This window comes from Mus musculus, chromosome 8 (assembly GCF_000001635.26).
Source record: "Mus musculus strain C57BL/6J chromosome 8, GRCm38.p6 C57BL/6J".
In the NCBI taxonomy this organism is placed as follows: domain Eukaryota; kingdom Metazoa; phylum Chordata; class Mammalia; order Rodentia; family Muridae; genus Mus; species Mus musculus.
The window spans coordinates 96300074-96314918 of record NC_000074.6 but is presented as its reverse complement, the minus strand read 5'-3'; the positions used below and the strand labels follow the sequence as shown (position 1 = coordinate 96314918).

The 14845-nt window shown below is 40.1% G+C and overlaps 1 long non-coding RNA gene across 2 annotated transcripts in view; it reads right to left on the bottom strand.

Annotated features, from left to right (window-relative positions):
- The window catches only part of Gm32005, a 52672-nt gene extending 46915 nt beyond the window's left edge, over window positions 1-5757 (bottom strand). For both annotated transcript variants that reach the window (XR_879124.2, XR_387954.3), the window contains exon 1: window positions 5299-5757. This is a non-coding gene — a long non-coding RNA (predicted gene, 32005). The remainder of the gene's footprint in view (window positions 1-5298) is intronic.
- Window positions 5758-14845: the final 9088 nt, after the last annotated feature.

Below are 14845 nucleotides of genomic sequence, written 5' to 3'. Positions count from 1 at the left end.
ACAGGGTAGCATATACACAGAATGTAACAGGACCTAGCTACAATTGGTCTGCATCTCAGAGGCAGTTAAATTGGCTTAAGTTGAATTTCCACTGCAATTATCACTTTTCCTCCAAAGTCCATTTTTTTATACTTGTTTCTTTGTTGCCCATCTCCCTCAAGGAAAATAAATGTATTTGAAAGTTGCTTCAGATTAACACCATCCTCTAGTTTATTTAAAATAATAATAGTTTGTGAATGTACACAAAAGCTATGAAAGACATACAAACATCTTGTGTGTACAAAATGACTTAAAATTAATTACTCAATGACATTCCTCATCCACTTTGAAAAGCTGGATTCTTCCTGTATTTATGCAGCATTCCCATGGTAGACAAATACATATAGACAGAAAGCAAACTGTGGTATCCGGAGTCTAGGAAAAGTAACAAATGGCCTGTGGCTTTGTAGTGGCCCGGAAAATTATTCTGGGAGATGATATGTTCTGGGACGTTGTCTGGGGGTGGGAGCTCCACATTGTGAATGTGCTAAAAGTCAACAAAGGGGCACTTTGAAATGGTTAGAATGATGAATGTTTTATTATTTTCAGTGTGTGTGTGTGTGTGTGTGTGTGTCTGTGCCTGTGTGTCTGTGTGTGTCTGTGTATATTAACATTGGGGGTCATCCCCACAGAAGCCAGAGAAAGGCAATGGGTCTTCTAGAGTCAATGTTGGTTTTTTGTCACAAAAAGAGTTGTGCTGGGAATCCAACTCATGTCATGCAGAAGAGCAGCAAATACTCTTAACCACTCACCTATCTCTCCAGTTCTCTGCAGTGGAGAATTTTATGCAGGTAACATTTATATTAAATAAAATTAAACATATGTTGCCTGCAGAAATGATTTTAAAACTCAGCTTTAAAGCCTCAAGATAATCATAATCACAAAATCCAACACATTCTGAAAGTTTCTAATGTTTCCTCCTATAGTCATGAAAAAATGAAAGCAGAGAATACCAAATGGCTGTTAGTTAGGTCAAAGAGGCTAGCCTCTTCCACAGGGTTCCCTGAGTCCTGGGGGGAGGTATTTGATACAAACATCCCATCTATGGCTGAGGGCCCCATGGTCTCTCATTTTCTGCATATTGTCTGGCTACGGGTCTCTGTATACATTCCCATCTGCTGCAGGAGGAAGCTTCTCTGATAATGGACTAACAAGGCACTCATAGAGACTGGGACAACATGTAGAGAGCCTTCTCAGGTCTGCACCAGTGGGGTGCAAGAGTTAAAAAAGAGAAGTGGACAGATGCCACATTTCTCCATCCCAAGAAACTATCTCCAATTGATAACCACTTGCAAATGAAAATTCAGTTTCCTCAAAGGGAGTCTCCCTGCGGAAACAAACTACTCTTAAAGGTAGGGCAAATGCCCAGCAATAGATGGTCAACAGAAAATGAACTCAATAGCATCTTTGAAGGGTCTTTGTCTTTTATGTCATGTCAGGGTCTTTCCTTTTTTTAAATTTCGTCTTTTTCTTCTTTTGATTTTATTCTTTTTTATTTCTTTCTCTCTTTTTACCCTGCTGGTCCTTTTCATAAATATTATGGCTTCTGGTTTTGTGTTTTTACTGGATTCCTGAGTGTTTAAATGAGTGGGTCTATATGTCTTATCTATTTCTTGTGCCTTTTCTTGGGCTTGTTTCTTTCGGTTTTCTTGTTTTATCCTACTCTAATGTATTTGTTTTAATTTTATTTATTATATTTTATTTTATTGTTATCCCTTGGAAGCCTATTGTCTTCTAATGAGAGACAGAAAGGGGGCAAAGCCAGATGTGAGAGGAGGTACAGAAGGACTGGGAAGAAGAGAGGGAGAGAAAATTATAAGCAGAACATATTATATGGAAAAAATAGATTTTCATTGTTGTTATTATTGTTGTTGTTGTTGTTGTTGTTGTTGTGTGGTGGTAGTGGTGGTGGTGGTGGTAGTGGTAGTGGTATAAAACAATGTCCCATGGAGATCCCTAAACAACCCAGGCTGATTCTAGGACAGGAAGTCACTCTCTGAAAACTGACAACAATGTCCCTTTGCAGAGGACAACTTCTACACAGCTCATTGAATACAGAGAAGTTGATCTGGAATGAAATTAGAGGCTTCACCCCTACATGTTGGTCTCTTTGATGCTAAAAGGTACTCTGCAGCCTATGGAAAAAGAAATCTGAACAACCCAACCAAAACACACACACACACACACACACACACACACACACACACACACACCTCCATCATCTACAACCTGCCCTGCCTGAATGATGGGCTGGGGCAATGATAGATGAAGGCTCAGAACTTCCAAGAGTGGCCAATCAATGTTGGGTCTTGGTAGCAGAATTTTCCCCAAATTAATTTAATTATTAATACAACAAGACACCTATGATTAGGCAGTGGAAAAGGAAGGCAGGTGGAGATTTCTAGAGACGGGAGAGAGAGGACAAGTAGGAGAAGGAAGGACAATGGAGGAAGAGAGAGAGGATCCAGATTAGGCATGGCTTTAAATAGTCACAGGTAGCTATGAATATCTTATAAGGGCTGGATAATAACAGGACAATTTGTCTTATCTAGGTGGGCAATTTATATGAATATCAATTGGCTCTGCATTCATTGTATGAGCGTTTGTGGCATGAGAATTTACTGATATAAATCTGACTTATAAATCACAAGCCTCTAGAGTTTCGACTTTACTGGGTTACTGGGATTTGGGACTGCTGACCACAGCGGGTGGATGGCTGGGAATGTGAGCAGCAAAAGAACTGTGAGATGGGCGGCTGCTGCTTGGGGCTAGGCATGGGCCCCGAGGGTAGCTGGCAATAGTGTAGGGTGGTGTATTTTTTCATATTTCCCACAACAGGTCTAATTTGAGACTCAAGCCACAATAGAGAACCCATGCCCTATACTGCCTGGATGGCCAAGAACCAGAGGCTAAATAGCTCATAGACCTAAGGTAGAACCACAAACAAACAAACAAACAAAAAATCAGTGAAATGATTTCTTATGATATTCTGCTACACGCATAGATGGGTGACTTGTCCAGTCATAATCAGAGTAACCTCCTCCTGCAGCAGATGGGAGCAGGTGCAAATGAGAGAGGACTCTATTCTGCTCTCCTACAATACATGGCGATCGGTTTACCTTCTCTCCATCCCTCCCAGTTAACCCCCATCCACCTCCCCTCTCCTGCAGATTCACTGCCTCTCCATTTCCGTTTCAGAAAGAAGCAGGGCTCCAAGAGAAAATACCCAAACACGACGAAACAAGATACGGTAAGACAAGGCAAAGCACTCATATCTAGGCTGGACGGAGCAACCCAATGGAAGGAAAAGAGCCTGAAGAGCAGGCAAAAGAGACAGACTGCTTCCAATGTTAGGAGTTCCACAAAACCACCAGGCCAACAGCCATAACACACACACACACACACACACACACACACACACACACACACACACACACACACACAGAAGACCTGTTGCAGATCCATGCAGACCCTGTGCTTACTGCTTCAGTTTCTGTGAGGCCACAGAGGGATCACCTGCTTAGTTGATTCAATGGATCATATTTTCCTGGTGTTCCCCAAACCCTCTGACTCCCGTAATCTTTCCTCCTCCTCTTCCTCAGCGTACACTGATCTCCAAGGGGAGGGACTCAATGGAGACCTTCAATTTAGACTCTCTCTCCACACAATGTCTGGCTATGAGTCTTTGCACCTCTTCCCATCGCTGATGACAAATGGACAAGGTATATGAGTATAACAGAATATCATTAGGAATCAGTTCATTGATTGTGTGTGTGTGTGTGTGTGTGTGTGTGTGTGTGTGTGTGTGGTGTGTGTGTGTGTGTGTGTGTGTGTGTGTGTGTGTGTGTGTGTGATTGTTGTGTTTGGTTCTACCCTAGATCTCTGGGCTACCCAGTCTCTAGTACCTATTTTCAATAAAATAAAACGATATATTTTAATTATTTTTCAAAAAGAGATGCTAGTGTCTCTTCTAAACAAAAGTCACAATAAATACCCTAGACCACTTTTCCTCAAAACTGCTTTTAAAAGACTTGATTTTTCAAAGTAGAAAATGAAAATATGTTAGGAAAATTCATTTTAGAAACTACAAAAACATCGGTTTAAATGTATGAGTAATTATAAAAGCCAAGGAAGGAATCACTATTTATTTAAAGCAACAAAATGTTACTTGTGAAGTTTTATCGTTTCAGAGTTTCATACACTTATATAATGAGGTTCATTCATTTCAACCCTAAGTCCCCTCCCTTCCTCCCCCAACTTAATAAGCCCCTCCCTCCTTTCTCTCTTACCCAGCTGTGACTCTTGCATGCTACAACAAGATAATTTTTCATTTGTCATCACTTATTCATTTCAAATTATTTTATTTTCTCATGGCTGCCACAGAGTATTCATGCCAACTTTCCTACCTTGGCTGTATTGTTCTACACACAGTGTATTTCAACTCCTTTAGGCAGGTTGCAAGATTTTCCCTCATCTCCATAAAAGACAGTATAGACCATGGCTACAAGAAGGAGAAAGTGGAGTCCACAGACCAACAAAAGATCAAGTGTAGACATTATGTTGGAGATAATGAAGTCCAGTGTTTGAATCTTGAGTTCATTGGGTAAAGGGGATCCATTTAATGTTCTCTGCCATTGCCCATTTGCTCATGAGTCTGGGCTGTATATATCAAGTACCATGGGTCCAGGAGGAAGATAAAGGTATATACTGGGATCTTACCCACAGATTTGGATCCCACTCCCAATAAATATGGTGAGTTGCTCTAAAATATTCTTAATATTAGCTTATTCATATGTAAGTAAAATAATTAATAACAATTATTTCACGAAAGTATCATGGTCTGTTAGTAGCAAATTTATTATCATGAGGTAGAGTTTATATAAAAGTCTGAAAGTTACCATCAGGAAGATGAATACAGCTTCTCCTCCACCACACATCTTTTCCTTGTTTATCTATGAACCTGGGTCAAGGACATGTTATAATGTTTGAGTTTTATATTAATTATTTATTCCAAACTAATGAACTTATAGCCCCTGTCTTAGCATTTTTAACTTGCTTGAAAGTTTCTATATGCATCCCTCTTTATGTTTTATGGTACCACTCCTTGTCCATTTTTGCAACCCTGTCACAGCCTACTCTTTGCTGTTAGACAGATCCCAGCTTCTCCCGATCCTCTCGTTACAATCCCAAATCATATTAATGAGCCAAACATTAGTCAACTGAAAAACTGAAGAGGACAATCCTTCCGCTTCCATTTACCTTTGATAAAAGATAATAAGTTGATTCTCAGTCCGAGGCTCCGGGATGTGGATGTGGAGTGTGTGTTCCCAGCAGGCGGGGCAGACGCCTTCTGTGTAAAGCTGTCTCTTTGTACTCTAACTTCAAGCACAGCATTGTGCTAAAACAGCAAGTAAAGTAATAAAAATGGGACAATTCTATTTCCCCCACTGTGAGCTTGGACATGAGAATAGGAAAAAAAATAATAAAGAAAAAATGTGATTTTTTTTTTCTTCATCAGTGAAATGAAGAAACTGCCCCCAAAACAGCTGGGGTAGAGGGAAGGTCTGAAGGATGATCTTTCTATTTCTTCTTTGCTAAAGAGAAACCCTAATTATGTCTGGCTTGCCTTCTGATCTGTTGCCAATAGCATCTGATTTCTCTGAAATGAAGGCAAAGAGATGCTGACAGCTGTGCCCAGTACGGACACTGCCAAACTGCAACAGACACTGTATCCCAAGGTAGACAGCAATGTCGCACCTAACGAGATCCAAAAAAAAAACAAAATGTGCCTATCAGAGTAGTCGAGGGAGGCAGGGGGTGGAGCATTTGAAAGAATCATAACCCTACCGTACAGTACTTTGCTCCAAAGCATGAGATCACATATGGGGCTAAGTTAATGGATCCAGAAAAAGATCACACCACTCCCCGTGATATCATATGAAATACGGGGGAAAGAAACATTTTTACATAATCACATCGTCAGGCTATTTCACGTTGTAACATCCAAACACACTAACTTTTTGAGTTAAAACTTTTTAATTGACAGAAGCTTTATCAAGCTAACCTATATGAAGAAATGTATAGAGTGTGGTCATTACCCTAGAGGTCACTGAACTCACTCCTGTCAAGCTTAACTGTGTCCTGCTTGGACAGAACCTTTCTCCCAAAAAGAGTTGACTAAAAGAGGAAGAAAGTCTTGTGCTTTCTCCCTGATGGATTTTCCCCACTTGATTTTTCAAGAAATCATGGTTTCTCCTGTGGACTCTCAGGATCTTTCCATCCCTTTGCTAACCATATAACAAAGATCTTTACACAGAGAAGCAGAGTGGAGAGAGGAAATGAAAAGAAGATAATAAAAGAGGAAATAAGGAACACAAAACTGCATTTATCTACAAGGATACCCAAACTTGTGCGGTGGAATAAGCCAGTCACAGGTGACACCTACTAATTGTAACAACACAGTCATCTCCTCAGCTGCGCCCCGGTACCTCCAGGGGCACAGTAGCCAGCCATGTTCTTGGAGTATCAAGGAGTACTGAGGAACATAGCTCCAGAATTTCCCCTCTCCCACAAGCTCTATAGGACAGCATCAACCCACGCAAAAAAAAAAAAAAAGAAAACAAGTCACTTTTAAGCTTTAATCTTGCAGGCAAAATAATGAGATCTATTGCCCATACTTGGAGAAAGAGAATTGAAAAGGAAAAGCAGAATATGATTCCTTCTGACTGGGGAGATACTGTATCCACCGAATCCTGTGGCCAAAACAGAAAGCCAATGAGAGGAGCAGACAGCCTTGAATGGACAAATCTGCCATGCTGAAAGGAAGCGGCACAGAAGATTAGATCAGGAAAACGAGATCATGAGATGTGGAAGGTGAAGCAGGGTAACACATAGAGTTCACATTCAGTCTTAAACTTGGGGACCAGAGATGTGCTCCTCAAGGTTACTGATTCACAGGTGAGTATGAGGTGATGTTAAGACTTCTGAGGCACAATTGTACAGGTCTAATTGCTTATTTTTTTATAAATATTTGTTTTATGAAATTTAAGCTTTACTGGGAACCAAAGGAAGCTGGGAGAAGTTAACAATATTGGTTTACATGAGCACTTTTACCTTTAAGGCAACTTGGTACTAAGTGAACTATGTCAAAACAAACAAAACAGGACCAGGCACAGACAGTTTATATATACACGTATAATATCATACATAAGGTATATTTTAATAAATCAAAAATTTGAATGTTAAACAAACAAAAAGATTACAGATTCCCACCTGCCTGGCTGTGACAACGATCACTTTCAGTTTTCACTTGAACAAGAATAAAGTTTACTCTGAATTTTGTAATTGACTTCTTTCCTCCATCACTTTAATATTCTCAGGTCCTATGTTAGAATACAAATATAAAAATTTTGTAACGAATTAGATGCCACATGGTGTGTTTTCTCTTCATTTTATTAGATGAGCAAATGCACCCAAATGGAGCTTTTTGAGTAGGAAGAGAGGTCACAAAAATAAATAGCCGCAACTTTAGAGTGGAAATGTCAAACTATTTCTAACCCTAGATATAGCATAAACTGTGAGACCAGATGTCACCACATGCTTATAATCTGAAAGTTTTGTAAATTGGAAACTCTTTGTGCTCTGAAATAAAATTCTCTTTCTCTCACCTTGCAGATAGATCAGTACACAGTTACGATGTCAGAAACTTTTATAATTTATGATAAAGTAACTAAAATTGAGGATGCAATGTGTGGAAGACTACAGCCAATGAGCTAAGGCAGAATTAGAAGGTGGGACATCCAGCAGGGAGTGGGGAATTCTGGGAAAGAGTCAAAAGAGGGAGATTTGCCCCAGAATGCTGAGGAGATAGACCTATGAAACTGGAGTAGAGTTAACTAGCCACATGGCAGACACACTACAATAAACAGGTTATATAAGTAACAAGATAGTTAAGGGACAAGCCAATGCTATGCACTGATTATTTATTAATAAATAATTGGTCTCAGAGTTGTTATTTTGAAGAACAAAGTGGCCAGGTAGAAAAGCTCGTGACTACACAACATTTCCTCTATTTCTGTGATCATGTAGTGACTTATGAAAGAAAAAACATGATTTTTCACTCAAAGGAGCTAGAGATATGTTCCAATGTCCTTTGCAGATATTTTTAAATGTCAGCTTTCAAACGTATTTATTATTTCCATAATAATATATATTCACTGGAGATAATTAGAAAATAAAGGGAAAAATAGAATAAAAATCAATATTCTAATATAATTATATAACTGAGATGCAATGCTATTGGCATTTTGATATATAGTCTTTTGTTACTTGTAGCTTAAATAAATGTTAACCAACATTTATGTTTACAGTTATTTTCTCAATGCCATCAACATAAAATCTTTGATAATATCATTTGCTGTGAAATAATTTTAGGTGTTGTTTTAACTGTAACTTTTTAAAAATTCTGCATCTTTCTAGATAGAAAGTAACAGTATGTCACAGGACGCAATTGTGTGCAAAGTTTTGGTGCTCAGTAGCGTCGTGAGCTGAAGACTTGACTGTTTCCTGTCCACAAAATCTTAAAGAAGCTCCTGAGCTTTTCTCTGCCCTTCAGATGCCTGTTGGCAATCTTGAATTCATGTTTCCCTGCGAATTAGAAGAGAGGACAGAACATGGAATAAAATAGCACTCCTTCCTATCATACTGCACTAAGAGATTAGCATATGAAGAAATCAATAACATGGGATGGAGGAGAACCAACCACCATCATTATCACCAAGAATTACATAGAAGTGGCAGAACATTTGAGAGACAAGGTTGTGACAGATGTGGGAGGAAGGAGACACTATTTCAATGATACATAAATGGTTGTGAGTCCCATAACCAATTCCTAGCAAGCATCTAACATTTGGCCTCTAACATGCCTCTTCAGCCTACTTCATTACTGGGAAGTGCTCTCTTTCTTAACAAACTCTCTGTTTCAAGCACTATACATGCAGAAACTGTCCCAGTTCTCTGGTCTGGGACAGGAGATGCTGGACATCCCAGCAGGTATATAGCCAGCCAGAAAGTAAGATTTGTGTCAAAACTTTTAAAAAAACTTTACCTCAAAGGGGCCCTTCCTTTCCACCTCCTGTTCTCCTTCCCTCTCTCCCTCTTCTCTTCCCTCCCTTCCTTATATCCTCCTTTCTCTTTCTCCTTTCATTTTCCCCCAAAGCACATAGAGACCATAGACCCAGATGCAGGAATTTCGTGCTTACAGCTGGAGCTAATGTAACAGGAGCCAGAGTGCAGAGCAGGGCAACTTGTGAGTCAAAGAATACTCTCCTCGGTTTTTTTTACTAATGCTCACCTGTCTCATCAGCCCATCCATTTCTTCCTTTCCTGCCTCCTTCACTTTCCTCTCAGCATTTAAAACCCTTATATCATACCCCTGTGGTAGCAATGACAGAAGCCTGGCATCACTAAGTCCCATTCATTTCACTCTTTCATGGATTAGCATAAGGCTAGGGTAAGTAAACAGACCCTCACCCTCAACCTGCCACCAATGACATCCAGTGTCACAAGGGGGTCACAAAGTGCACCCCCTGTCATTATAGCATCTATCTGTCTACCAATGTGTAAATGCCAATTAGTAATCAATAGCAAAATGAGCACAAGGCTTGACCATTGGACACATGTATGTCATCAGTAATTGAGCATGTGTACATGCAAAATCTATGATGGTCAAGATGGACTTCAGCCACCTGGAGGATGCCAACCAAAGATAACTGCAGGCAGGCATGTGGAGAATTCAGACTAAAGGTGGCAAGAACCACATAGTTAACAAAGACGTTGCTGATTGCAAGGGGACAGCCATGATGGCACTAGTGAGATGCTGATAGCCACTTGACACTCCATTTCCACAGTGCATGCAGTCCACTAGGTCCTCCAAGCACCACCTGATGCCAAACTTCCTCGTGCTAACAACACTTTACTCACCAGCTCCATCCTCCTCTTCCCTTTGTTCACCTCTCTTCACATTCCCCAAGGCACAGAGAGAGATGGCAGGTTCAAGCCCAGAGACAGCATGCTTGGGTGTGGGAACAAAGACACTAGCTGTGGTAGTTCCCAAAGGTCTCTAACAGAGTTGGAACACACAGCAAGGTGCCATCAGTCTCACATTCAACCTTCAGAAACAGTGCCTGACAGGGATGAGGCCCTGTGGACCCAATGACCTAGAGACATAAGAACAAGATTAACTGAACACAGACATTATCTAAGGTTGATTGGGCACTGTCTAGGTGCTTAGATGCACAGCTGGGAGTATAGGGCACACATTAGGCCAGGGTTCAGATTCTCGCTCTTCTAATAACTGACTTTGTTAAACATTTCTCTATCACTGTGGCATGTTGCTATGCTTTAGTTATGCCTCCTTTGTCATATCCTACATAGTTCTGGTTTTTCCTATTCCTTTATTACAGGCAATCACATCAATGAAGATATGGATTTAGTCCCTCGGATAGTAAGACATCTCCTTCAGCATGGGGTCCAAACAGGGAGTAGAGGGGGATGGGGACCACCACCTATTTATAGCTTTAACCTGGGTGGTAATCCAAAACAAAACAAGATCCAGTCAGCCAAGCCTCTTCACTGATCATAGCAACCTAACAGCACAGGCTTTTTATTTTAAAAGTTCCTTAAGAGACAGACTTATTCCACTGAGGTAAAAGAAATGCTTGTAGCTGGGACTTCATTCCAACATTGTAGAACTTAGTCCCAGGAGAAACAGTCAGGCAATTGGTTCAAACTCTGACCAAAGGAGTAGTAGTCCCAAAAGGTCTGGTGACTCAAACCAATATCTCTAACCCTCCTGTGGCCATGCTGAGGATTCTACGCGTGGGTAAGAATCACAGCACCTCAGCAACCACAGAGGACCTTGATATTTTGTCTCTCTTCTGAGGACCATCCTAGAAATCTCACCTTCGGTTTCTCTGAAATCCCCACTATAATATATCTTCAAGAATTAAAATAAATTTCATCCTAAGAATATGAAAAAAAAACTAAGAAGAAAAAGCTAATTGTAATTTTCTATAATACAATCTGGCCTTAATAAAAGCCAAGTGATGAGGAGTTTGTCCGAAGGATGGGAGCTGAAACTGGGCTGCCACCTTAGAGATGGGCCTAGTTGATAAAACTCAAGGAGAATGCTCTGACATGTTCAAGCCTTCATGGTCCTCTACCAATGTATGGGATTGTGGGTAGAAGGAACAAAACAGAAACACCCCTAATACCCTGGATGACCCGTGGTTATGTTCAAATTCTGATTTATTTTTTCAAATGATAAACAATAGAAAATGGACACACAGATGAATGATCTCCTCCCACCCCACAGAGTTCCATCCCAACTCATATCCACCCATTTGCCACGAGTTGACAGAGAAAGGAGAATCAAGTCCTGCAGGAAATACAAGGAAGGGGTTTTCTATCCACTCCCAAACCAAGAGCACTCCACTTAAGTGAAGTACCTGAACCCTAGGGAACAATTAAGTTCCACGTTCCTTTCCAGCCACAACCTTTTAGTAATACAAGAAGCAAAGAAGCTTCACTGAGGACTCACCCCAATTTACTAGTAACTTTCAGACCCTATCTTTAGCTTATGGTCTCATACGGAAAGACCTGTACTTAGTCTCTAACCCTAAGGAAGACCAGAGGATGGAGAAGAAGCTAAAAACCAGGTGGATCAAACTACTTAATTAAACTCCAAATCATATGGTGGCAGCACATGTTCTCTCAGATCAGAAACCCACTGCTTGGAATTATAAGCCTAGAAAGAATCCATAGATGAAGGATGATAATAAAGTCTCATAACAAGGATAAAGTTGTATTCTAAAAACCCTCAAGGAAGGAAAGAAAACCCAGCCAGATTTCCAAGGAGGCTAACTGAAGCTCATAGAATAGTCAAGAACCTTGCTCCCTTATCCCCAGAGGAACAAGCTCTTCTTGGTCTCATTACACAGTCAGTCCTTGACATCCTTAGAAAACTTCAGAAGCAGCATCAGGACCTCAGATTGCACAAACTCAGCTGCTGGACATTGCCTTCTTGGTCTTCAACAGCTAAGATCTGAAAGGAGACAAAGGGGGCAGAGAAAAGGGATTCAGGTGTCTGTACCTGCCCCTGTAGATGCCTTTTGCTGGGACTATTAAAGGAAGTACCCTTCTGGTAAGTGTCAGAAATCATAGGAGAGGGAAGACCTGCTTCCTAATGCACAGCCCATGCATGAGTGCATCAAATGCCCCTGTAGCCATGTCTATTATGTAAGGACCTAAGGGTCTGCCGTTTTCAGAGAAGGAAGAGGCCAGCCTCTGACTGATCACCTTACAGAACAGAGTAAATCCCCCCGCAAAAAAATTAGACCACCATGCAAAAATACCAAAGGCAGCATTATCTTTTCTCCAAAGATAGAGATGAAAACATTCTACTTGGTCTTAATGTTTATGCTCTGACTTAATGTAATTGTGTTACAGGTGTTATGATAGCTCTCTTCATAAAACTGTGACGCTGCGTCTAAAACAGTATGGGACACAATTCAGTCTAGCCCTAGAAACCCCAAATTAACTGAATAACAAACTTGTGGTCTTTTCTTTTTTACATTTTAATTATATATTAAAATTTTTATTTGCATCACACCTAACTTAGAATGTATGTGTATGCACATACATGCATATGTGAATATAAATTCAAGTGTTTTGTCTGATAAATACACACAGATTAATAACCTTCTATACTCTAAACTTCTGAAAACCTAGACTATGGTATTTTGGGGTCTATTAGCATGTTTATAAAACTCTAAAATTCTTTAAATATTAATTTCAAATGATATTCATTGAATCACAAGATAAAAGTTTTGTCAAGTTATGAAACTTAGCCTCATAGCTTTTGGTGGGGATTTTCTTCTAAAACAGATTTGTTTAAAAAATCGAAGTTTTTATTGATATTCCTCCTATGGGGCTTCAGACCCCTTCAGCTCCTTGGGTATATTCTCTAGCTCCTCCATTGAGGACCTTGTGCTCCGTCCAATAGATGATTGTAAGCATCCACTTCTGTATTTGCCAGGCACTGGCAGAGCCCCTCAGGAGAACTATATCAGGCTCCTGTCAGCAGGCTCTTGTTGGCATCTGTCATAGTGTCTGGGTTTGGTGGTTGTTTATGGAATGGATCCCCAAGTGGGGCAGTCCCTGGATGGTCGTTCCTTCAGTCTCTGCTCCGAACTTTGGCTCTGTAACTCCTTCCATGGGTAGTTTGTTCCCCCTTCTAAGAAGGATTCTGAGCTTCTGGGCTAATATCCACTTATCAGTGAGTGCATATCATGTGTAGTTTTTTGTGATTGGGTTACCTCACTCAAGATGATATCCTCCAGATCCATCCATTTCCCTAAGAATTTCATGAATTCATTGTTTTTAATAGCTGATTAGTACTCCATTGTGTAAATGGACCACACAGAGGAGTGAATATCATTGTGTGAATGATATCCATTCCTCTGTTGAGGAACATCTGGGTTCTTTCCAGCTTCTGGCTATTATAAACATAGTGAAGCATGTGTCCTATTACATGTTGGAGCATCTTCTGGGTATATGCCCAAAAGTGGTATTGCTGGATCTTCTGGTAGAACTAGGTTCAATTTTCTGAGGAACTGCCAGACTGATTTCCAGAGTGGTTGTACCAGCTTGCAATCCCACCAACAATGGAGGAGTGTTCCTCTTTCTCCACATCCTCATCAGCATCTGCTGTCACATGAATTTTTGATCTTAGCCATTCTGACTGGTGTGAGGTGGAATCTCAGGGTTGTTTTGATTTGCATTTCCCTGATGATTAAAGATGTTGAACATTTTTTCAGGTGCTTCTCAGCCATTCGGTATTCCTCAGTTGAGAATTCTTGATTTAGCTCTGTACCCCATTTTTTAATAGGGTTGTTTGGTTTTCTGAAGTCCAACTTCTTGAGTTCTTTATATATATTGGATATTAGTTCCCTATTGGATTTAGGATTGGTAAAGCCTCATAGGAGGAATATAAATATGAACTAACCAGTACCCCCAGAGCTCCTTGGAACTACCACCAATCAAAGAAAACACATGGTGGGACTCATGGCTCTAGCTGCATATGTAGCTGAGGATGGCCAAGTCGGTCATCAAAGGGAGGAGAAGCCCTAGGTCCCGTGAAGGTTCTATGCCCCAGTAGAGGGGAATGCCAGGACCAGAAATGGGAGTGGGTGGGTTGGGGAGCAGGAGGAAGGGGAGGGGACATGGGATTTTCGGAGAGGAAAAGGGATAACATTTTAAATCTAAATATAGAAAATATCTAATAAGAATATTTTAGAAATTGAAGTTTTATTCATTTCTTAAAATTTATAAGTATCTTAGTTAGGGTTTTACTACTGTGAACAGACACCATAACTAAGGCAATTCTTATAAAGGACAACATTTAATTAGGGCTGTCTTACAGGTTTAGCGGTTCAGTCCATTATCATCAAGGTGGGAACATGGCTGCAACCACAGAGGGTAACAAAAGAAAATGATATAAAGCATAATTATATAAAATACGATAAACATAGTTTATGTTCATCAAAATACTTCTAAGAAATGAACATTCTGAAAATCTTTTTATTAGGTTAATTGCTATTTATTTCTTTTCCAGAATATTCTTAAATACAAATGATAAATGTGAGATTGTTAACAATGATATAATATATATGGAATGAAAGATATGAGTGAGTCAAAAATCTTTATGTTAAACATCTTTTGCACAATAGATGTTACAGAACTGTAA